Source organism: Vulpes vulpes, chromosome 2 (assembly GCF_048418805.1).
Source record: "Vulpes vulpes isolate BD-2025 chromosome 2, VulVul3, whole genome shotgun sequence".
NCBI classification, from domain to species: Eukaryota; Metazoa; Chordata; class Mammalia; order Carnivora; family Canidae; genus Vulpes; species Vulpes vulpes.
In genome coordinates this window covers 15,469,832-15,496,218 of record NC_132781.1, presented here as the reverse complement: position 1 = coordinate 15,496,218, position 26,387 = coordinate 15,469,832, and the positions used below count along the sequence as shown (strand labels likewise).

Below are 26,387 nucleotides of genomic sequence, written 5' to 3'. Positions count from 1 at the left end.
ATATGTCATCCTCCTCCTGGCACATCAGTGTATTTGCGGTACACAGAGTATTGCTAACCCTGAAGCTCACCCAGACTTTGGTGTCTAGGGTTTTTATTGGGGTTTTGGCATATAGGCATGATTGATTGATTCATTGGCCACTGATTAAACTCAGTCTCCAGCCCCCTTCTCCTCACTGGAAGGAAGGCTGTGATATTGTGGATCAAAGCCCTAACCCTCTGATTACATGGTTGGTCTCTTTGGTGTAGGCAACCCCCATCCTGAGTCATTTTATTAGCATAAAGTGTTTAGGGGCCCACCATGAGTTATCTCCAATGACACTCCTGTCATTCAGGAAATTCCTAGGATTTAGAGACTCCCTGGAACCAGGAACAAAAGCCAGCCAAATTCTTTATTTCACAGGATTCCTTCCTTCTTTTTACTTTTTTGTTTATACTTCCCTTTTCTCTCACCAATACTATGTCTGATCTCAGTTCTTGGTGATTTCAACCATGTAGATATTTTTTCAACATTCAGATCTTTCAGTTCTTTGAATTTCAGTTCTTTGAATCACCTTCATTGATCTTGTCTTCCACCTAACCTAAATCTTTCATTACCAAAGCTATACCCTAGATCTTGACATAATTACAACCTCCCCATAATTTTAATTTTCAGTCCCACTCTCTGATCACCACTTGCTCTTTACAAATCTTTTTCCCCTTGGTACCCCAACTCCCAATAATTCATTAACCCCATTAGGAACTCTAATCTATTGATTCTATCACTATTTCATTGTCTCAAGGGCTTGATAACCTCTTTCCTTTCCTTATTCAAATCACTCATAATCTTAGTTTTCCCTTGTACATACCTTTGACATCATTTCTACTTTATTGATTAGTTGTCCTTGCTGTGCCAAAACCACATTCCTAGTTAAATCCATTTCTGCCTGTTCCATGCCTGCACCCATGAAGCTGAATGTGGTTAGTGAAAAACATACAATTTTGTTGATTGGTTTCATTTGAAATTCATGACCATAAACCTCAAATAGAACCCTAATGCTTCTAGGAAATCATGTTATATATCCTTAGTCTAGTAGGAGGGAGAATGCATGGATGATTATTTTTTATTTTTTCCTTCTTTTTTTCCCCTTCACATCTCATTTCTAATACTTCCATTCTTTTTCTCAGCTAATGACTTTTCTTCCTACTGTAATTGAAAAAGTTGAGGAGAACTTCTCAAGAATTCCAGTCATATTTACTCATTTATCAGCATAAGTATTCACATATTCTTAGTTACTGTAGAACTGTGCCTACTTCTGTCTGAATGCAGTTTCTCTATTCCTGTACTAGATCATATCCAATTTTGCCTACTCAAGAACATTGCCTCGATTATTTTCTCCTCCTTCAGTTTTTCTTCTCTGACTGATTCATTCCCATCAGCATTCAAACATATTATTTCTCTCATGTTAAAAAAGAGTTTTGTTGGGACACCTTGGTGGCTCAGTGGTTGATCTGCCTTTGGCTCAGGTTGCCATCCTGGGGTCCTGGGATTGAGTCCTGCATCAGGCTCTCTGCAGGGAGCCTGCTTCTCCCTTTGCCTATGTCTCTGCCCCTCTCTTTGTGTCTTATGATTAAATAAATAAAATCTTTATTAAAAAAAAAGTTTTCTTGACCTTAGTTTTCCCTCCAGCTACCACCTAATTTCTCTGTTCCATCTTGTAGCAAACCCTTCAAGAGTTGTCTATAATACTGTTCCATTTTTCTCCTCCCGTTCTTTTTTTTTTCAATTTTTTATTTTGAAATTAAAACATACAATGAAAGTTGGGAGGAAAAAGAATTTCCATCATGCAGATTCACCAATTGCTAACATGTGCATTACTATTCTATTATGTATTTTCTCTTTTTAAAGATTTATTTATTTATTTATTTGAGAGAGAGAGAGAGAAAGAGAGAGTGCATGCGCAAGGGATAGGGGTAGGAGGAGAGGGGCTTAATCCCAGGACCCTGGGATCATGACCTGAGCTGAAGACCGATATTGGCTTAACTACCTGAGCCACCCAGGTGCCCCTCTATTTATGTATTTTCTGAATAATTTGAGAGTAGGTTGCAGTGTTCATGTGTTTGCATCTAAATTCTATGGTGTTAGGGCACCTGGGTAGTGCACTGGGTTAAGCATCTGACCCTGGGTTTTGGCTCAGGTAGTGATCTCAGGGTTGGGAGATTGAGCCCTGTGTTGGGCTTTGCCCCCTGTCTCAAAAATAAATAAATAAATAAATACTATGATGTTTGTTTTCTTTTTTTAAAAATAAGATTTTATTTATTTATTCATGAGAGACACACACACAGAGAGGCAGAGACACAGACAGAGGGAGAAGCAGGCCCCATTGCAGGGAGCCTGACATGGGACTCGATCTCAGGATTCCAGGATCATGCCCTGGGCCAAAGGCAGGCGCTAAACCACTGAGCCGCTGAGGGATGCCCTGTGGTGTTTGTTTTCTAAGGACATTCTCCTACATCTCTTGGAATTATCAAAATCTGAAAATATTTATTTAATATACATATTTATAAATATTTATAAATGTTTAATATTGGCATATTATTTCACCCACAGTCTGTGTTTAAATTTTATCTCTTTTCTAATATGTCCATATAACATTTTGCACACTGCACTCCCCCAAGTCTAGGATTCATTCTAATATTCATTCCAGCATTGTTGTGAATTTAATCTTTAATCTAGAGCAATTGCTCAGCCTCTCTTGTTTCTTAGCATTGATACTTCAAAAGAGTACAGCTAGTTATTTTGTACACTAGTACACTATGTCTTGGCTTGGTTTGTCTGTTTCCTTGAGTTTTTTTTTTTTTTTTTTAAAGATTTATTTGTTTATTCATGAGGGACAGAAAGAGAGAGAGAGGCAGAGACACAGGCAGAGGGAGAAGCAGGCTCCTTGCAGGATCTGGGATCCCGGGCTCATAACCTGAGCTGAAGGCAGCCGCTCAACTGCTGAGCCACTCAGGCATCCCTGTTTCCTTGAGTTTTTTATTTTGGGGGCAAGAATACTATATAAATGATGTGTGTTTTGGTGCATGCACATAATTCTGACTTGATCCATTATTGGTCATGTTAACTCTGATCACTTGGTTAAAGTGGTGTCACCAGTTTTCTCCACTGCAAAGTTACTATTTTCTTTTTGTGGTTTATAATAATTTGTTGGAAGATATTTTGAATTTGTAGATGACCCTTGGATGGCGCAGGGGTTGGAGGTGCTGACCCCTTCATACAGTAGAAAATCCAGGTATAATTTGTTTTGGGGAAAATCCGAGTATAACTTTTTGACTCTCCAAAAACTTGACTAGTAACAGCCTGTGACTAGAAGGCTTACCATTAACATGAAGTCAATTAAAACATATTTTGTATGCTGTATTATTATGTACTGTATCCTTACAGTAAGGTAAGCTAGAGAAGAGAATATGATATTAAGAAAATCGTAAGGCAATGAATATGTCATGGGAATAAAGGGTATAGTATAGGGAATATAATCAGTGATATTATAATAGTGTTGTATGGTGACAGATCATAGTTAACATTGTGGTGAGCATTCCATAACATATAGAGAAGTTGAGTCACTGTGTTGTACACCTGAAATGAATGTAACATTGTGTGTCAACCATGCTCAAATAAAAATGTTATAAAAATTAAAAATAATTTAAAAAGAAAATCATAAGAGAAACTATATACATAGTACTGGACTGCATAAAAAAAATTCTATGTAAGTGGACCCATGCAATTCAGACCTATGTGGTTCAAGTGTGAACTATATGTAAATCACACTTTTACCTACTCATTTTAGTATTGTTAATAATTCTCACTGGAATTAGAGGCTCCTGGGTGGCTTAGTTGTTGAGTGTCTGACTCTTGGTTTTGGCTGAGGTCATGATCTCTACTCAGCAAGGAGTCTGCTTGGGATTCTCTCCTTTCTCTCTTCCCCTCCCCTTGTGTGAGAGAGTGCATGCATGACTCCCTCTGTCTCTCCTCTAAAAATAAATAAAGAGAATCTTAAAAAATAATATTCATTGGAATTATTACTAGGATGACTGAAGAATGATGATTCTCTAGCTTAGCTTTTTTTTTTAATATTTTATTTATTTATTCATGAAAGACACACAGAGAGAAAGGCAGAGAAATAGGCAGAGGGAGAAGCAGGCTCCCGTCAGGGAGCCCGATGTGGGACTCAATTCTGAGACTGTGGATCATGCCCTGAGCCAGGGGCAGGTGCTCAACCGCTGAGCTACCCAGGCATCCCTAGCTTAACTATTTTGTCTATGTATTAACTGATATTTAAATTGGAAAAACTTGGGATCCCTGGGTGGCGCAGTGGTTTGGCGCCTGCGTTTGGCCCAGGGCGCGATCCTGGAGACCCGGGATTGAATCCCACGTCAGGCTCCCGGTGCATGGAGCCTGCTTCTCCCTCTGACTGTGTCTCTGCCTGTCTCTCTCTCTCTCTGTGTGACTATCATAAAAAAATAAAAATAAAAAAAAAATTGGAAAAACTCAGGTTTTTTTTTTTTCTTCTTGAGTAGGGAAAAACCCATTTTACTTACATAGTAACTCTCTGACACCAGCTGAGTGTCCTACAATTTAATTCTGACATTATTTACCCAAACATAGTGTCAAATCTCACAGGTAAGTGCTCAGTTTTACCAGACTGCTCCACCTTACCCCAACTTCAGATGCCAGTCTCAAGTTCAGGTTATCACTTGTGCTTCTGATCAATGGGCTGTAAATTAGAGGTTCCAATACTCCACCCCCCCCCCCACCTTTGATTCAGTTAATTTGCTAGAGTGGTTCATAGAACTCAGGGAGACACATTTACCAGCTTATTAAAGGTCATGATAAAGAATACAGATGAAGAGCCGGATGAAGAAATACATAGGGTGAGGTCTAGAAGGGTCCCAAGTGCAGGAGCTTCTGGCCTGGTGTGGTGTGTTTGCTACCTCCCTGTATGGTGTATTTGCCAGCCAGGAAATTCCCTGAACCCCATGCTATTGGGATTTTATAGAGGCTTCTTCATGTAGGCATGATCAATTATTTACTTTTTTATACCTTGTGCTCTCTTTGGAGGATGTGGGGTAAAGGTGAAAATTACAGGCTTCTCAGCCTGGTTTGGTCTTTCTGGTGACCAGCTGCCATCTTAGAGTCATCCAGGAGCCCATCCAGGAGCCCACCCAAAGTTGTCTCATTACAACAGAAGATGCATGCCTAGTACTGTTATTATTTAGGAATTTACAAGGGTTAGGAGCCCTATGTCAGTGATAGGTCCAAGACAAATATTAGAATAAGAGATGTTCCTAGTGTTGTATCACTTAGGAAATTATACTGGTTTTAGAAGCTCTGTGCTAGAAACTGGGAGCAGAGACCAATATATATATCTTCTATTATTTCACGATAATCTAATATGGAGGAGCCAGCCAAGCCTTTGTCTTCCATTCCTTAATTAATAATATGAACTCATGGGTTCCTTCTTTATTTAGTGGGTTATGATCTATTTCTATCATTTATTTGTTGCTCAAATTGTTCCTGGTTTGCCTAGTGGGAGCAGCTTCAGAGTAGTTCCTTGCTACATGCACTGGTCATTATTTTGAGCACTTTCTTGGATTTTGGAACAACATGATATTCCCAGCAGTAGAATCATACATTTCCTGATCAAGCATGGAACCTTGGATTCCTTTTTATCTTCCTTTTAATTGAGGTATGATTTATAAAGAATCAAATGCAAAGATATTAATGTTTAGTTTAATAAGTTCTAGCAGTTATACATATCTGTGTAACCATTACCACAAACATGGTATAGAACATTTGTATCATCTAAGAAAGTTTATTCATGCTTCTTTCAATTGAGTCCTCCTCTGTTCCCCCAAACAAGAGGCAGCTTTTTTTTTTTTTTTTAACTTCTGCTACCGGTATTAGTTTTACTTTTCTACATTAAGGTTTTTTTTTTTAATTTATTTTTATTTTTTTTATTTGGCTTCTGTATCAGTCTGAGTCTAGTTATGAGAGAGAAACTACACAGTAATTTGAATAGAGAACATTTAAAGAATTTCTAACTGTAACAAGAAAATGGAGTAATGTGGCTAGTCAGAAGAGAAATTAGGAATAGCAGAAATATAGAGAAGACACTACTAGACTGAGTGAAATAGAGTATCCAAGGAAGAGTGCTCTCCCCAATCCCCAAATGACATCTACACTTTGTTGGAAAGGGCATGGTCATGACTCACTTGAATGGCAGAGAAATTGCTGTGATGCCACACTGAAAGAACTTTTTGGAAATCTACCTTCCAAAATTGCTGGAAATCTGCCCTGCTGAGGAAAGGAATGTGCTCACTAAAGGTACTCTACTATAAAACCACCAGAGGGAGAGTGTTTGGGGAAGGTGCTGGTTGCTGGGTACTCTTGTCTACCCTGTAGCCCAGGGGCAGGGCATTGGATAAGTGCACATGCTGTAGTAACTTGATGTTGGAGAAGCTACTTTTGCTGCAGGAACCATGTGCTGGAGAAATCCTGTGTACCGTAGGAGTCTGCTGAGCAAGCACAGTGAAACATAGGAACAAAACTTTGCTTCTGCAAAGTCTCTCCAGTGACTCCTGATAAAGCTTAATTAACATTGTGTCAGCTTGCAAACGAAGAAATACTTAAAGGTCTCAGATCGTTTTTCACAGAGCAGGCAAAAAGGGTGAATTTGGAGCTGAGAGTCAGAAGTTTTTAGTGGTCACATTTTCTTTGGAATCTCCTGATTTTTGGTTGTATGCTAGGCATTTTGTATAAAAGTAAATTAGAGACCTAGAGAAATATTCACCTCCAGAGAGGGGCATGCTGCTATTTCTGTCCCATAACTAGAGCAGGACTCTCAGTCAATCTGATTTATCTTTGACCTATGACTGGACTTTGTTATTGTTTAGTTAATTTTATTTCACCATTGGCTTCAGATATATTGAGGATGATGTCAGGACATTTTTTTTGGTAGGAGGGCTTAATATCTAAATACTGACAAGTTTTCAGAGATCTCTGTGCTAAGCTGTAGCTTAGCCCCCAGATTCCGAATGCAGATTTCTCACTGTTTTATGTTCTTTCTGGCTGCCAAATGTTTTTGGCTTATCCTTCCTGTATTCTTCTAAAAAATTAGCATATACATTCATATTTTTTATTTCTTCTTTCTTACAAGAAAGGTAGCATAATATAATACTCTTTTGCATTTTGCTTTTTTTGCTTAACAATATACCTCAAAAATCATTTTATATTTTATAGAGCTGTTTATTTCTTTTGTTTTTACAGTTCTGTATAGTACTTCATAGTGTATATGGACCTTCTATGTATGGACATTTACATAGTTTCCAGTATGTTGCAGTAAAAATTGTAATAATAATCTTTTGTGTATGTATTTTTATATTGTTGGAAAACATCCTGTTTCCAGCCCCCTTTAAACAGAATTTTGCCCTTGTTATTCCAGGGAAACTTCTTATCAAGGACTTCAGTGATCTCTATGTTGCTCAATACAATAGTCCTACCTAAGATGAAGATTTCATATGATCTCAGTTTGTACTCATTCCTTTGATAATCTCAATCTTATGTCTGTATTTACTGTCTATATGCTGGTAACTCCTAGGTATATGTATGTAATCCAGATTTCTTTCCCAAATTCCGAACTCCTATATCTAGCTGCATACTTGACGTTTTTACTTGTATGTCAAATGGACATTTCAAGCACATTTGCCCCAAATTAAACTTCTCACTATTCCCCTCTTCCCTCCCAACTATTCTCCCTGTAGTCTTTTCCATCTTGTAGAAGCTCCTTCCTTCTATATGTTCAGAATGTTGGAGTCACCCTTGATTTCTTGTTTGCTTACCATATCCAGTCTATCTGGAGAACTATTGGCTACCCTCAAAACATACTTAGAATCTGACTGCTACCTACCACTTCCACCCAGGTCTGAGCTGCTGGTATCACTTACCTGAATTACTGTAGCCACCTTACTAACTAGTTTGCTTCTGTAATTTCTCTTCAAAAGAGCAGCCAGACTGATCTTTTAAAAATATGTCAGATCATGTTTTTACTCTTATTAATATCTGTCCTGTGAATGTTCGTCTTACTCAGAATAAAAGCTAAAGTTCTTACAAGAGCCAATAAGGCCCTACTACACATTTTGGCATAAGTTCTCTGATCTTACCTACTGCTTCTAACTCTTCCCTCCTGCTCCTGAAGCCCTGGGCTTTAGTTATGCAGGCCTTCTTGCTGCTCCTTGAATAAACTAAGCATGGTTCTGGCTTATGACTTTTGCTTTTACTGTTTCTTCTGCCTGGTGTTTTATTTCCCTGGGTATCTGCACAGTTAATTTCATTGTCTTCAGATTTTGCTTGTCCAGTTTACAGTTGCAATGCTCCAATCTTCCCTTCTTTCAACCCCCAATATTCCTGTCCACCTTTTCTACTTTTTTTCCCCTTCTAGGGTTTATCATTTTCTGACATACCATGCTTTACTTATTTATTTGTATAAATATATATATATTTTAAAGATTTTATTTATTTATTCATGAGAGACACACAGAAAGAGAGAGGCAGAGACACAGGCAGAGGGAGAAGCAGGCTCCATGCAGGGAGCCCGATGCAGGACTTGATCCTGGAACTCTGGGATCATGTCCTGGGCCAAAGGTAGATGCTCAACCGTTGAACCACCCAGGCATCCAAATTTATATTTGGGGCACCTGGGTGGCTCAGTTGGTCAGCTCAGGTCATGATCCCATGGTCCTGGGATCGAGCCCCACATCAAGCTCCCTGCTCAGCGGGGAATCTGCTTCTTCCTCTCTGCCTCTTCCCTTAGCTTGTGCTGTCTTACTGACTTCCTTGCTCACTCTCTCTCTCAAATAAGTAAATAAAATCTTCAAAGTATACTCAGAAAAAAACCTATTCATTCTTTGATTCTCTGCTATTAGAATTTTTATCTTAGTGAATGCATTATAATAACCTGGTTTTTAATAACTGGGCTGTGCGTGTGCACGTGCATGTGTGTTAGTTGACATCCCACTGTTTCATTACTTTACTGATGAATAATTTAACACTATTTTACTGATGAATAATTTAATGCATTCTGTTAAATGAGAAGTTTTGTGAAATAATTACCTTTACTGGTCTTCTGGGTGTTGGATTCTTTTCCTAGGCGCTTTTATATACTCTGTTAGGATTGTGTTCAGCTGCACGTAACAAACTCAAGTGCGGTGGCTAATTAAATTGGACTTTTTCTTTAGTAACAGAAATCTGGATATATGCAGTCCAGGGTTCGTGGCAGTTACACAATGCCATCAGGCACCTTCTTTGTTTCTTTTTTATCTTTGAAGTGGCAAGATGGCTGTTTTCTCCCCATTCTAGTTTTTTTTATTAGCAAAACAGTGGATTTCCTTTAATCCTTGCTCATAAGCCTTATGCTTTCATCTCATTGGTTACAAATGAGTCACATGGCCACCATAGGATGTGTGGGAGACTGGGAAGCTGATACTTGAGGCACATTACATTGTTACTCCAAAATCAGTCTGATAACAGGGAAGAGAATGAGAATTTGGGGTAGGTAACTTTAGCAGTTGGTAGGTGGTATCAGATCATACATCTTTATTCTTTAGAACAGCCTTGCAAGTTAAATGGTGTTCTTTTCATCGTAGAGGAGAACTGGGGGGGGTGGGGGGGTGGTGGTGTCACAGAAGCTAAATAATTTGTACAGATAAAGTAATTGATAAAGCCAGGATATGAATGTAAGTAATCTCTGTCCAAAGACAGAGATCTGTCCATTATAATCTCTTTCCATTATATTGCATGATCTCTTTATATTGTCTATTTAGCAGTCTGATTTAGGTAAAGATTTTGTCTAAATCATATTTAAGATTTTTTTTTTTAGAATGGGATGCTCTTTTAGAACCGCTTATTGGTTTTTAAAAATATGTAGTGCGTATAAGAGGGTTCCTGCTGCTTGATCTTTTGGATATATAGAAATAATGAAATTATTGTATCAGAATCAAGATAAACTGTGAATGCTGTAACTTTATTGAGGTCTCCTCAGATAGAGGATTATCACAGCATCTTAAAAGGACTGTAGCTATCTTTTCAAATTAAACTAGATACAATAATAGTAATGCAGTAATTTGGGAATTGTCATAAAGTAGATCATTTCGGGTTTCTGAGTTCGTCAGTATTCTGTAATTTATAATCACCACCTGCCTAAATACTAATATTCCTTAGCATGTCTGACTAGAAAATCTAATGTAGCAAATCGTAAAGTGTCACCAATTTGATATTTTGATAAATGCCTTTATTAAGAATAAACTTATTCTCACATTGGCAAAATGGTCCCCATTTTGCTTTACATAGTTTTAATTTTTAATTGGCAAATTCTGGTACTTTATATACTTGTTTGAACCACATTTTTCTTCTTTGTCATTTTATTGGTAACTACTCATTAAAGTGTATTTGTGTTGTTTACTTATAAACGTGCCAAAGAGCTTATAATATGTGTAGATAGAGATATCAAAACAAGTAGAAATTACTATTTACATTGGGAAAAAAACCTAAGCTCTCTTCTCTTCTGCCTTCTTCCCCCACTGCCAGGTTTTAAATTCTGTGGATCCCAGTGATCATAGTTTGGTTGGGAAAACTGGTGGTTTGCATTAAGAAAGAGTGGGAATTTCATTTCTTCCAGTGGGGACTTTGAATATCAGAATAATTAAACTAAACTTACTTCTCTTTCAGAATATATTTATTGAATGTTACAAAGCAGACAATGAGTGACTTGCTAAAGATACAAAGATGAATTTAGGGAAAAATATTATCTCCTAGTATATAAGTGATTACAAGCACAAGTTTCGGAGTCTTGACATGTCTGAGTTCACATTCTGATTTTATTTGCCAGGTATGTGATTTATGACAAGTTTTTTGACCCCTTGAAGCCTCAGGTTTCTCATCTGTAAAAGACTTATGTCATGCTGTTTTTGGGTTAAACAAATGAATGCACCTAAAGTGCTTATTAGCAGAGTTTTTGGCATATAGTAAGCACCTCAAAAACTATTAACTACTACTATGATGATATGAAGATACAGTAAGGAGTAAATATGCAATCCAGTGGAGAGAAAGTGGGGTTTTCTTAGGGGGCTGGGGGCAGGAGACTAAAATGTATTAATAAGAGAAGTCACATGTCACATAATTTAAAAAATATGTTAGATAGATATCTTCCATAGTTGTGATAGTGAGTATAGTAAGTCTCCACTAAACATAGTCTTTTTAATTCACCTGTAGTATTTTTGTTTGGTGAGAGTAATAATTTTCATACAAGATAAGAGACAGATCTATAGGAAATCAGGTTACTTCAATTTTAGGAGGTCTTAGACTGGACCTGCTTTCTTGTTTTAATTACTTTTTTGTAGATTTTCTTCACCACTTAAGCTTTGCTCATACTATAATGAGATTTTCTCTTTTCATGTTGAGAATAGTAATGGTGTTTATGTGTAAGAATAATTTTTGAAGTTTAAATGCAGTTGATGTATAAGTGAGATCATGTATTGAGGTATATAATTGCTTTGGGTTATAGCCCAAAATAAGCAAATCAGGAATTTAGAGGAAAGTAGATAAGGAAAAAAAATTTTCAGTGGTATACAATCAGGGCTACATAACTAGGGCAAAAATAATAAAAGCGATTCTCACTGAGTGTGATTTAGATATCCCAGATTTACTACAAATCCAGTACTCAGGCACAGCTGTGAAGTTTGTCAGAAGACCAAATCAGCACCAGCTCTAGTTCTTCAGCATGCCCTGGAACTTAGAACAGAAAGAAGCAAGATGGAGAAAAGGAGCCATGGTTTATATGTAAACTTTCCCTTGAACTTTATTTCAGGGAAGCTAGGAGAAGTTATTTTACTTATGCACAAACAAAAGTCTACTTCTAGGAAGGTGACTTTTTTTTATTTTTAATTTTTTAAAAGATTTTATTTATTTATTCATGAGAGACACAGAGGCAGAGACACAGTCCGAGGGAGAAGCAGGCTCCATGCAGGGAGCCCAGTGGAGGACTCGATCCTGGGATTCTGGGATTCTGGGATCACACCCTGAGCCAAGGCAGATGCCGAAACCACTTAGCCACCCAGGCATCCTGTAAGGTGACATTTTAAAAAACAAGTAGGCAGCCAGTGTAAGAGACATGTTATAAATGAGCAACTAAGGAATATAGAAAAGTGATGATGTTTTGTATCCCCAGTGAATACAGATTTTCATGTTAATACTTTCATGTTTATCAATTGCTTAGCAGGTCCCAGACTGTGCTAAAGTCCTTTATTTGCTTTAATTCCCTTAGTTTTTAAAACATATGAATGGAAAGTCACTTTAATATTACTAGCTTCAATTTATAGATGAGGAAACTGAGCCTTTTAAAGGCTATTTAGTATGCTCACAATCAGGAAACTAGTAAATGGCAATGGAGAATATCCCCCAGAACCCCATTTCTTGCCATTACACTAACACAATCAGCTGTTTTGTTTGGTACGAAGAGAGAATCAAGTATGACAGTGATAATTAAAGATAGATTTGGGAAACTTGATTTCTGATGTTGCTTCTGATGGTAAAAATTCTTGGGTAGTTAAATAATTTGCCCTGAGCCATCTTCTTATCAAGCCTGGCTTGTCTTCAGATATCTTTTGCTTCCTATGTCTGTCAACTTCAGAAATTGGACGCTGGTCCTGGCATTATCTTTAAATGTCCAAAGTAGATAGCTAGGAGTAGCATAGAAGCTAAGTAAAGGTTGTAAGTAGCATTTTCAAAAATTAGAAGATGAGGTGCCTGGGTGGTTCAGTTGGTTAAATGTCTGCCTTCCGCTCAGGTCATGATCCCCAGTGTCCTGGGATCAAGTCCCTTGTTGGGCTTCCTGCTCAACTGGCAGTCTGCTTTTCTCTCTGCCCCTCCCTCCTGCTTGTTCTCTTTTTCTGTCAAATAAATAAGTAAAATCTTTAAAAAAAGAGAGAAAATTTGGTTCATATTTGGAGGATTAATGGATTTACCTTTGTCCATATTTCATGTTGAAATCATATAAAATTGCTTTTAGAGGACAGATATTCTGATAAGAGTAGTTGATTTCTTACTATAACTAATCATTATAGTTATCCCTGATATTAACTCTTTTGGTCAACAAAAGTTAAAGTGTTCTTGTGGGTAACTTACTTTGATCTCCTTAATGGCAATGTAGTTATACTGCTAACTGCTTATAAAATATGAGTTTATTGACCATCTTTGTTTGGTTTGCAATCTTTATTGCAATGTCTAAGAATATCCAGTCATTGCTTTCTAAGAATGTTCATGAGAAAACAGCAAATTATTTCCCATCCTCAACACTCTAAGAATTGAGATTTGAGTATTTTGGTGGACATAAGTACTAATATACTCAGTTCTGCTATATCACTTTATTTTGAGAATGTGAATTTATTTTAATATGATTGATATATCAGGGAATGATTTTAGCATAATGGGAAGTTCACATGCTTATGCACAATTTCCTCTGTGAGAAATACTAGATAAATGCAGAAAACTGTGCCCAACCCCAGTATCAGGAGCCACATGCTCCACTAAGCCCGCCAGGAGCCCCTGGGCTATAAAATTCCCTTTCCCTTTCCCTTTCCCTTTTCCTTTTCCTTTTCCTTTTCCTTTTCCTTTTCCTTTTCCTTTTCCTTTTCCTTTTCCTTTTCCTTTCCTTTCCTTTCCTTTCCTTTCCTTTCCTTTCCTTTCCTTTCCTTTCCTTTCCTCTTTTCTTTTCTTTTCTTTTCTTTTTTTTTCTTGATTTTATTTATTCATGAGGACACTGAGAGAGAGACAGAGACACAGGCAGAGGGAGAAGCAGGCTCACGGCAGGGAGCCTGATGCGTGACTCAGTCCCAGGACCCTGGGATCACGACCTGAGCCAAAGATAGACACTCAACCACTGAGCCACCGAGGTGCCCCGAGGCTGTAAAATTAATTTCTTTTTTCTTTTCTCCATTCTCTTTTCTTTTCTTTTCTTTTCTTTTCTTTTCTTTTCTTTTCTTTTCTTTTCTTTTCTTTTCTTTCTTTTCTTTTCTTTTCTTCTTTTCTTTTCTTCTTTCTTTCTCTCTTTCTTTCTTTCTTTCTTTCTTTCTTTCTTTCTTTCTTTCTTTCTTTCTTTCTTTCTTTCTTTTCAGATTTTGTTTATTTATTCATGAGAGACACAGAGAGAGGCAGAGACACAGGCAGAGGGAGAAGCAGGCTCCATGCAGGGAGCCCAGTGCAGAACTCGATCCCGGGACTCTGGGATCACGCCCTGAGCCAAGGCAGACACTGAAACCGTTGAGCAACCCAGGCATCCCAGGCTGTAAAATTTCTTGAAGGCAGTTCACTGTTGCTATCATTAGTACTCAGAATGATACTGGGCCCCTTAGTAGACACTTAGGAACTATTTACTTAAACCCTCTTACAAATTCCCATCACACTTTGTATTTCTCTTGTAGTACCTAGCACCTTCTATTTTGAATTGTATTTCGCTTCAGTTTTTCTTAACTCTCATTAACAGACTGGATGGTCTTTTTAAGCAGGAACTATTATTAACTTAAAATTTTTTTTCTTTAGTACCTTCTAAAGGCCTTATACTTAGTTGGTTCATAATGAACATTGAATAACTAGAAGATTAGAAGATGTTTTATTTTAAAATTTATTTATAGGTTAATACTAGAAAAAGATTTGAGGCAGCCTTGCCCATCTGTATTTCACATGTTTTAGAAGTAGAGAAGCCTTCCTAAGCCCAAGAATATAATTTGTAAAGAATTTTAGGTTAACATATGTTACTAAAATAAAGTTTTTACTGTGTAGATGTGTTTTGGTTGTTTCTTGATGTTATTTATAAGAATGCTTAATGCCTGGACTTAGTCTTCTAAAATAGCAGGTTAATTTTAACTTCATGGTCCTGCTGGACTGGTTCATTATATGGTTTGGAGAAACCAAGGGAAAGCAAATGATGCAGGAAGTGGTAGTGGTAGTTCTGTAAATACTCTTTTGATTTGAACTTTTACTGAACCTTTTACTGAACTGGTGACAAAACAGTTGTATTGTGTAACTTTAAAATGTTTTATTAGAAAATGCATATATTAAAAAAGATCTAAATTTTTAAACTTTGTTTTTGTGATTTTGGATTTTTTTGTTTTGTTTTCCTTTTTTGGGTGTATGTGTCACTGTATATGCATTGAGACATTGTAGGTTGATGGGATAACTCTTTGAGAAGCTAGTCAACTTGAAAGGCAAAGATTTTCTAGAGTGCTCTCTCATCCTTCACCCCCTGAAATCTTATCTGCTTTTGTGGGGATTCACAGAAATTTTATGCTGACATTAATAATGAATAAATACTTTTGGAGTGATGAAAATGTTTTGGAACTAGACAAAGATGGTGAATGTAGTACATGCCATACTGAATTTCATTTATTATTATTATTTTTTTTAAGATTTTATTTGTTTATTCATGAGAGACACAGAGACAGAGGCAGAGGGAGAAGCGGGCTCCCTGCAGGGAGCCTAATACGGGGCTTGATCCCTGGACCCTGGGATCCTGCCCTTAACTGAAGGCAGATGCTCAACCACTGAGCCACCAGGTGTCCCTCATTTATTTTTTAAATTAAGATGTGTATTTATAAAAATTTCACCTTTATCTCCCTTTTCATACTGTACTTATTTTCTGTGGGAATGTTTATAAAGTTTATGTGTATTTTCTCACAGTTCTAAATACACACACACACACACACATATAGGTCCATAAACACATAGTTCTAAAAATTATAATAAGGCCATACTTTACATATTGCTCTGTGACTTATTCTTTCTTTCTTATTTTAAATTTTTTTATTATGCCTTACATTAATGCACTGCATCACTTTCTAGAAGGATAGATGAACATAACTGAGTTATTTTAAATCAATCAGGAAAATACTTCCTTAATGGATATTCTCCAAACCCTTTGACATATAGTAATGATTAACTCCAGAGATGCGCCTGTCTCTTTGCATCAAACTCCACGGATATGGTCAATAGGCAACTCTTTTTTTCCTTGCCCCCGTTCCTGAACCTGTGGATGTGTGCCATGGCTGTGCCAGGGATGACCAAGCCACCTGGCCATGACACCAATCCCAGGCAGAATCTTGAACCACATCGTACTGCGGTTGCCTGGGCCAAACCTTTCCTTTTTGGCTGATAAAGGTGACCTGGCTTTGACTTCTTCCCAGTAGGCTCCCAACTTGCTTATTTTCACTTAAGTATAATACTTGGAGAATTTTTCATCTTACAACAGATGCACTATATACTATTTAAACTGTACATCATGATATTCCATGGTTCATGTATTTCATATGCCAAAAATTTGATCATTTCCCTAGTAATTGATCCTTCCTTTTTCCATCCTTCCCTCATTCTCTTCCTTCTTTCAGTTTTTAAAAAACAATTATTTTTTGGAGTGATTTTGGATTCACAGCAAAATTGAAGAGAAATCACAAAAGTTCTCATGTCTCCCCTGTCCTCAAACCTGTGCAACCCTCTCTACTGTCAGCATCCCACACCACAGTTGTATGGATTTGTTAAAATCAATGAACCTACATCGACCCATCATTATTACCCAAAATCTGTAGTTTGCATTAGGGTTCACTCTTTGTTCACTGAATTTTTCACTGAATTACAAAGTAGAAATGGCTGAAGGGAGAATTAGTGATTTGCAGATCGATTTGAAGAAGTTGCCAGGGTGCAGTGCAGATAAAGAAATGGAAAATATGAAAGAGTGGTTAAGAGAGAAAAGGCCTTTCCATTCTGTAGTAAACACTATAGGTTCCTGCTCATGTTCCCTTAAGCCTACTTTAATACTTAAATGAAATAGATGGCTTAAAAAATGCTTTTCACAAATTGGCTACTCAAGAAACAGTAAACCTGAATATACCAATAACCATTAAATGACTTGTGTCAGTAGAGATGGATAGATAGGCATAGGTGAGAAGACTCAGTCCTGTTACTCTCAGTTGAATCCTGTGACTCCTTGTAAGGGAATACTTCTCCCTCTTCCTTTAGTAGAGTGTATACTCCACTGACACTATGTGTCATTGTCAGGCCACATAGAATGCATACATGCTGGGCATCCTCAATTCATAGATTAGAATTTTGGTTGGATTCTCTGATCCAGAGAAAAGTGTTGCCACTTATTACTGAACTGCAATTTCTCCGCAGCCCTTTCCACTCTCAATCTTCCCTACCTTTTCCCTGTCCTTCTGTTGTCCTGTTACCATTCTCCTATTCTTGATCTATCACAGGCAGAATCTACTGTCTTGAGTCTTATGCATTAGAATCAATGAAAGGGAACTCATTGCTACAATGTATGGTAATAAGAGGTGTCTTCCTTTTCTTTAAGAAGTAACTAAGGACTCCTCCCTGAGGCATTAAGTATTCCCTCCCCCTCCTTATGGTTACTGTGTCCTACCTCATTTGTGGGTTGGTGATATGTGTTGTTAATCTGGTCATTGAATGAAGCTCTTGCTCCCCCTTCCAGCACTATTGGCTAATCTTTGTTTATTAGTGTCAGTTGGCAGGCAGGGATGCCTCACCTCTCCCTTCTTCTCCCTGCCAGTTCTGGCCCTAGTTTGGTTGTACTATTTTATGCTGGCAAGTATCTCTCCGAATTATTAGATACTACTTCTGAGATAGTATACAGCTGTTTCCAAAACCCATTTTACTGGAGCACTATAGTCCCTTATACAATATCCCATGGAATCCCCAGGTGGTGCAGCGGTTTAGCGCCTGCCTTTGGCCCATTAGTGATAATTTCTGACATTACTGGAACAGAAAACATTATTACATTTAGTCTCCCCTATGAGAAGTATTCACTGTTTACTTTCTCCTCTTTACAGCTATAGGATGTACAGATCTTCCCACTTTATGCCAATATTCCATTCTCATTTGGGAACAGTGGCTCAAGTTTTAAGGATATGTAAATAAAGTCTGCTCCAGATACATATACAGAACTCAGATGACCTCCACTCCTAGATATTGTCTCAGTGGTTTAGAGGTGGATGCAGTTTATTATGCACTGCTAATAATTAATACTGTGATTGTAGTTTTTATTTTTTCTGTGATTGTAGTTTAAGGGTCATTCTTGTTGCCCTGTGATATTCAATTTAATGCTAGTAAGGACATGTATGAGGTTTTTATCAATCTGTGTTTATGAAGGTATTTCTATACATACTCCTTATGTTTTGGGCTAATTATTTACCTCAGTGATAAAACTTAAACTTCCTAATGGTATATTAGTCTTTCTCTTGCATGGTTTCTGAATAGAGAATGGCATATATTTATTTTTTCCTGAATCACCTTGATACAGTATTGCCCCCTTGGTCATCTGAGGTGGCTGTATAAAGGGTTATTGTGCAGAGGCTTATGGGGGTTGTAAAAAAAAAAAGTTACAGGGGCATTGATTTTTCCACCATTGTTAAAAATTGCTGCTTACAGGCCTTCCCCATCTCTCTCCAAAACTAGGCCATAGATTGAGTACCTGCCTTTTAAGTATACATAGTTGCCCCTGCTGTTTTCTTGCTGATATAAAATGCTGAGGCCCAGCAGATTGTCTCTAGTCAGCTTGGCAAGGGGGTTAGTGAGATACATGTAGTCTGTTTTATCTGCTTAGTCTCAAATATCATTTCTCGAAAGATGGTGCACTTATTAGGCCTTTGAGCAAAATGTTCTCTTTGTTCCTTTGTTGAGAAATTATTGCTCTGCCTCATAGTTTCTTAAACTGAGCTATGGTAGAAATGATACTCGTCCAAGTGATGGGTTTTTTATTTTTAAAGATTTTATTTATGAAAGAGAGAGAGAGAGAGAGAGAGAGAGAAAGCATAAGTGAGGAAAGGGGCAGAGGGAGAGGAACAAGCAGACTCCCTGCCAAGCAGGGAGTTGGACACGGGGCTCGATCCCAGGATCCTGAGATCATGACCTGGGCTGAAGGCAGACACTTAACCAACTGAGCCACCCAGGTGCCCCCAAGTGATGATTTTAACTATCTCCTGTAGGCAGTATAGCACTGTGGGGGACACATTGTTGCTTGTCTCCTTAACTTACATTCTGTTTTCCCTTTGGTTTGGTAGCTTTAATTTTAGTGTGAGATGTATTTCTCAATATTCTATTCACCTGGCCTGAGTGGGATGGGCTAGAGGTGGAGGACATGACATAGGCCTTAGCTAACCAGTGTATCACATTGCTTTGTTTCAGTAGTGCACACCTTCAAATCAGAGAAAAATCTCAGAACCAAGACCTTACTCTTCTGCTGGCCTGCATGTGCTAATGAGTGAGTTTGAAGTTGTTGGGGACCACAAATGTGGAGACTGAGAATAGATCCAGTATAGGTGAAACAGAGTCAAGAGTTGCATCCTTGTCATCTTCAAGCCTTGGTTGCAACAGAGGTCAACCTTGCTTTTTCTTATTCTCTAAAATAAATGGCGGATTCTCTATTTTGGTTAAGCCAGTGAGGATTGAGTTTATTTCCTCGTTATAGAGTCTTAACTGCTGAGAGAGTACCTTAAGGAATTGCTTCTCCTATTATTTGTAAGTCCTTCCAGAAAGTTATGTCTTAACTGGATGTTGGGATATTTGTATAGACTCACACTTGGATGTCATGCCAATTTTTAAAACAAACTTAATATGGTCCCTTAAATAATTGACTTGTCACAGAGCAGTCTTTTGAAAATGTCCTCTAGAATTCCTGAGATTTTTCTAACTCTGTTGTTCTCTTTTTTACAAAAACTATATTTCCACTAATGGGAGTGGGAATACATTACTTCTGCCTTACAGCTGTTTCTTTCATCCCATTTTTGTTTTGGTAAATTGCTGAGATCAAAACTGTTTATCATCACCCTTTGGAAGGTTCTGGCTAAGATATGTAGGTGGTGGTCCCCTGGGCCCTCAGAGCTTCTGATTGTATATAATTAGAATACAGAGCATATTATAGAGCTTGGTTAGATATTGCACCCCATTTAGTAACCAACAACATTGATGTTATTATCTGACACATCAGTTGGTCAATCTGATGTGTTTTTTTTCAGCACCACTGAGCAGTTATCTTAATTCTTTTTTTTTAATAATAAATTTATTTTTTATTGGTGTTCAATTTGCCAACATACAGAAAAACACCCAGTGCTCATCCCAAGTGCCCCCTCAATGCCCGCCACCCAGTCACCCCCACCTCCCGCCCTCCTCCCCTTCCACCACCCCTAGTTCGTTTCCCAGAGTTAGGAGTCCTCCATGTTCTGTCTCCCTTTCTGATATTTCCTACCCATTTCTTCTCCCTTCCCCTCTATTCCCTTTCACTATTATTTATATTCCCCAAATGAATGAGACCATATAATGTTTGTCCTTCTCCAATTGACTTATTTCACTCAGTGTAATACCCTCCAGTTCCACCCATGTCGAAGCAAATGGTGGGTATTTGTCGTTTCTAATGGCTGAGTAATATTCCATTGTATACATAAACCACATCTTCTTTATCCAGTCATCTTTCGCTGGACACCGAGTCTCCTTCCACAGTTTGGCTATTGTGGACATTGCTGCTAGAAACATCGGGGTGCAGATGTCCTGGCGTTTCATTGCATCTGTATCTTTGGGGTAAATCCCCAGCAGTACAATTGCTGGGTCGTAGGGAAGATCTATTTTTAACTCTTTGAGGAACCTCCACACAGTTTTCCAGAATGGCTGCACCATTTCACATTCCCAGCAACAGTGCAAGAGGGTTCCCTTTTCTCCAGAACGACGATCTTTTCCTTCAGCTCAGCAAACTTGCAAGCAATGTGAGCTGGGTGACAATCCAGCACAGGTGCATATCCAGCACTGATTTGGCCTGGATGGTTCAGGATAATCACCTGAGCTGTGAAGCCAGCTGCTTCCATTGCTGGGTCATTTTTGCTGTCACCAGCCACGTTGCCACGACGAACATCTTTGACAGGTACGTTCTTGACATTGAAGCCCACATTGTCCCTAGGAAGAGCCTCACTCAAAGCTTCATGGTACATTTCAACAGACTACTTCAGTTGTAACATTGACTGGAGCAAAGGTGACCACCATGCCAGGCTTAAGAACACCAGTCTTCACTCGACCCACTGGGACAGTACCAATACCACCAATTTTGTAGATGTCTTGGAGAGGCAGATGCAAGGGCTTATCATTTGAACGAGTTGGTGGCAGAATGCAATCCAGGGCTTCAAACAGTGTGGTTCCGCTGGAATTCCCATCTTTACGGGTGACTTTCCATCCCTTGAACCAAGGCATGTTAGCACTTGGCTCCAGCATGTTGTCACCATTCCAACCAGAAATTGGCACAAATGCTACTGTGTCGGGGTTGTAGCCAATTTTCTTAATGTAGGTGCTGACTTCCTTAACGATTTCCTCATATCTCTTCTGGCTGTAGGGTGGTTCAGTGGAATCCATTTTGTTAACACCAACAATTAGTTGTTTTACACCCAGTGTGTGTAAGCCAGAAGGGCATGCTCACGGGTCTGCCCATTGGAGATACCTGCTTCCAATTCACCAACACCAGCAGCAACAATCAAGACAGCACAGTCAGCCTGAGATGCGCCTGTAATCATGTTTTTGATAAAGTCTCTTTATCAGTGGGGCATCAATGATGGTCACATAATACTTGCTGGTCTCGGATTTCAACAGGGAGATATCAGTGGTGATACCATGTTCACATTCAGCTTTCAGTTTATCCAAGACCCAGGCATACTTGAAGGAGCCTTTTCCCATCTCAGCAGTCTCCTTCTCAAATTTTTCGATAGTTCTTTTGTCGATCCCACCACATTTGTAGATCAGATGGCCAGTAGTGGTAGACTTGCCCAAATCTATGTGTCCAATAACGACGATGTTGATGTGAGTCTTTTCCTTTCCCATTTTGGTTTAGGTTTAGTGGTGGTTTTCATGACACCTGTGTTCTGGCAGCAAACCCGTTGCAGAAAAGCAGTTATCTTAATTCTGACCCTACCTATAGATAGGCCTCAGATCTCACAGGTTAACGGCTTAGTACTACAAGTTTGCCCTATCCCTCCCAGAGCCCACTTCAGATGCCAATTGCAAGTCTAGGTTGTCACCTATGCTTGTGACCCTATTGGCTGTAGATCGGAGGTTCCCAAGACCCCTTCCTTGTGTTCAGTTAATGTGTGAGAGTGGCTCACAGAATTCAGAGAAACTTTTTACTTACGAGATTACTAGTTTATTATAAAAGATTCTAACTCAGGAGCAGCCAGATAGAAGAGATGCATAGGGCAAGGTATGTGGGAAGGGGCATGGATCTTCCCTGTTCTTTAGGTGCACCACTCTCCCTTAATCTCCATGTGGAAACTCTCTGAACCCCATCCTTCTGGGTTTTTATGGAGACTTCATTATGTAGGCACAGTTGATTAAATCTTTGGGTATTGGTGATTGATTCAACCTCTAGCCTTTCCCTTCTTCCCCAGAAGTCTGTGGGTGAGACTAAGTTTCAACCTTATAATCACAGGTTTGGTTCTCTTGGCAAACAGCCCCTATCCTGAGGTTACCTAGAGGCTTTCCAAAAGTCATCTTACTAACGTAACAAAGGAACATTACCACTCTTTTAGCAAATTACTAGGGTTTTAGGAGCCGTGTGTCTAGAATAATGGTCAAAGACTAAGTGTTATATTTCTTTTTATAAAATCAGAGTGTCGCAATTGGTACAATTCATTGGTATGGTCAGACTTGGAGGGTCTGCATGCTGCTGAAGTGTAGTAACTTCTACTTTCTTAACCCCAGAAATCTTTTAGAAATTCCAGGTATTCCATAGCATACCTCACCAACACCACCCCATTCAGATCTTGTGGGTATGTGTATGTGAGCCAGGTACAGCAGATAGACCAACTGAAAAGTGGTTGTGGCTTGTTCATCATAATGAGTTTGATATAGCTTTTCTTCTTATTGCAATCTTCACTTGTCCCATCAGCCTTAGGGAGGATAGGAGATATTGGAAGCAATGCTATGGGGTTGAGTCTTAGGCAGTGTGGAGTCAGAGTAGTTTTAGTTTGGAGTTCAGAGATTACTTCCTGATCTCTTTTTCCAACAAATGAGAGGAGTTCTTGTGGTGGACTTAATCTGTTAGAACACATTGTATTAGACAAAAGGTTAACAGAAACTAGGTTACCCTTACCAAGGAGGCCTCTGAGTACTTCCCACCTTCCTGAAGATAAGGCCTAGAGTAATTTTTCACTGTGTTTATTATGGCTGTTAGCACAGTAATGTGTTTCTCTGAAATCATGTCTTTCTTTTTCACTAAAAAGGGTATTTTTGTCAAGATAGGCGTAGAGGTGGTTAAAATCCTGCAAATAGCTAGTTCAGTCTCAGAATGATATATTGACAAGGTAAATCTTTATCTTACTAATATGGTCTCTTAGAGAAAAACTCTGGTGAATTATTATTATATTGATAATTTCTATATGCTGGTTCTGGATCAGGGTCCTGGTGTGATGAAGTGTGTGTGTGTGTGTGTGTGTGTGTGTGTGTTTTGCTCATTGTCCTGGGAAGGAATGGACTAGGGAGAGATGTCATTGCAACTTATTCTTTCTGTAGTCTAGTTATTACTGTTCATTCTGCACATATTTACTGAACACTCCCTTTTTAAAAAAAGATTTGTTTATTTATTTTAGAGAGAGTGGGGGTGGGGGGTAGAGAATTAGAGACTCCTAAGCAGACTTCCCACAGAGTGTGGAGCCTGACGCAGGGCTCAGTCCCATGACCCTGAAATCATGACCTGAGCCGAAACCAAGAGTTAGATGTCATGATGGTAATCCTCATAATCTCTTACTTGAGCTACTCCAGAAGCTTCCTGATTGATCTTGCCTGTAATCTTTTCATTATGGAGTAGCCTTTCATGAAAATTCTCTAGTGATTTCCCATCATACTGAGAATAAAATTCAGTCTTTACCAAAATCTACAGTATACTTTATAATCTGAACCCTGGCTACCTCTGTGACCTCATCTACCATTCCTTCTTACTCTTCTCCAGCCACACTGGCCTTCATTATTGTTCCTTGAACATTCCAAGCTCGTTCCTGCCTCAATATTTTTGTAATTGCTTTTTCTCTGGCCTAGATCTTCATATACATTCTGAAGGATTACATCCTCATTTCATTCAGATCTCTGCAAATGTCATCCTCTCAGACAAACTTTCCCTAATCTTATTTGTGTAAAATAGTACCCTATTTCACTCTCTAAACATTGCCATTCTTTATTTGTCTTCATAGCATTTTTCACTACTTGAAATTAGATCATGTATTCATTTGTTTACTTACTGTCTCTTTTCACTTCTAGGTTGGAGAGCAGAAATCTTGTCTGGCTTTCTTTTTCTCAAGCTTTATATTTCCAATACCTAGAAGATTGCCTGATAAATAGCAGAAAATGAGAATTCTTAGTTGAAGGTAGGAGTGAAAAAGAGATCTAACAGAGATTAAGAATAAGAGAATATTGCATGTAAGTTTTGGTTAGCAAATTGAAAAAAATGATAAGAAATGATTTTTCCAAGAAAAAGATAAATTATATTTAAAAACAAGTGGAAATCTGTATGAAGTATCTGGAATAGGTGAATCCATAGAAACAGAAAGCAGTTTAGTGTTTACCAGTGGCTGGCTTCTGAATTCTGGTATATCAAACTGTGCCCCTGCACTGCTAAATTGATTGATTTTTCATAGTATTAGCTCTTCCTCATATATATCAACTGTGTGTTGTGTACATGTGTGTTTGTGTTACCTTTTAGGTAAACCTTCCTTATGTCAGTTATCTCCCTTTTTGTCTTTTAATTTCATTCTTTTTTTTCCCTAAAGATTTTATTTATCTGAGAGAAAGAGAGCAAGAGAGCACAAGTGGGAGAGACGGGCAGAGGGAGAGGAAAAAAGCAGGTTCTTCGTTAAGTAGGGAGCCTGACTTGGGGCTCAATCCCAGGACCCTGGGTTCATGACTTGAGCTGAAGGCAGATGTTTAACTAGCTGAGCTACCTAGGTGTCCCTCATTCTTTTTTTTAATGATTGTTTTCAGTCCCTGTTTTATGAAAACTATATCTTACTGTACTATCTTTTGGATTTGAATTCTTTTAAAGAACATCCCTTTCCTTTGGTTAGCTAGATCATAAACTCCATGAGGAAACAGACTACTGTTTTGTTCATTGTTGTATCATTAGCACCTAGGACAGTGCTGGAGCTTGGTAGCATGAAAATGAATGTTTGCTGAGTAAATGAATGGATACATGCCCCCTTTATTCTGCAGTGTTTTAGAAAATATACCTCATATTGATTTATGATATTTAAATATGTATATCACCAGATGTAGGGTATGGCTTAGCCTTGATTTTGCCATTCATTTATTCATGATTTATTGAGCCTCTAGTATATACCAGTCAGTGTGTAAGTATAGAGGTGGCAGTGAACATGACAAGCATGGTCTGTTGCTTCATGGGACATACATATGTTTAGTGTGGAAGTCAAACACTAAGTTATTAGTGTTATAAAAGATCAAGAACAAGGTGTTTAAGTTTTGGGAGTTATGATTGCCAGAGGTAATCTAGTCTGGGATATGAGTGAAGATGTATGCTGACTGGTTAGAAAAATTAGATGAGTGAGAAAGAATAAAGGATGATTGAAGAAATTAATGGTGATGCTAATGAACTGGGCTAGAAAGTACTAACTAAAATCAGAGGAGCGTGAGATTTGGTTATTGAGATAATAGATGACAGAGTCATGGTAATGAATGAACTAGAGAGGGAGGGCGTTGAGAAAGGATGTTTTTATTTTTTTAAGATGGGAGTATTTTGAGTGTAGAGAAATGCTGATGGAAGGAGCCATTAAAAGAAGAAGTTCAAAATCTAGAAGTCAAATATAAAAGATCCTAGGAAGAATGGAAGGGAGTGGGATGCAGGGCAAAGGTAGAGAATTTGACAGTAATACATTTATCTGTCTGTCTGTTTTTAGTGTTAGTGAGAGTGATACATTTATTTTTATCTTATTTAGATTGATAACACATTTCCTTCTGGAATGAATTTATATGCTTTTCTTTTTTAAAAATTTTAATTCCAGTATAGTTAACATACAGTGTTGTATTAGTTTCAGGTGTATGGTATAGTGAGTCAGAAATTCTATACATTATTCAGTGCTTATCAAGACAAGTATACTCTTAATCCTCTTCATCTAAGTAATACACTTATTTTAATAGGAGGAGAAGCTATGTGTTGATGGGCTTAAATTTGTATGTTTATTGGTAGGTAGTTGAAGTTCTTTCTGATAATTTTGAAGACATGTAATTTTCTTACTGTTTTAGGAGCCAAACAT

At 38.2% G+C, this 26,387-nt stretch overlaps 1 protein-coding gene and 1 pseudogene across 10 annotated transcripts in view; one reads left to right on the top strand and one right to left on the bottom strand.

Moving 5' to 3' along the window:
• Positions 1-26,387, top strand: part of TANC2 (tetratricopeptide repeat, ankyrin repeat and coiled-coil containing 2) — a 478,177-nt gene that overhangs the window by 131,756 nt on the left and 320,034 nt on the right. The gene's annotated exons all lie outside the window — the stretch shown is intronic.
• Positions 15,981-16,195, bottom strand: LOC112920643 (NADH dehydrogenase [ubiquinone] 1 alpha subcomplex subunit 1-like; annotated as a pseudogene).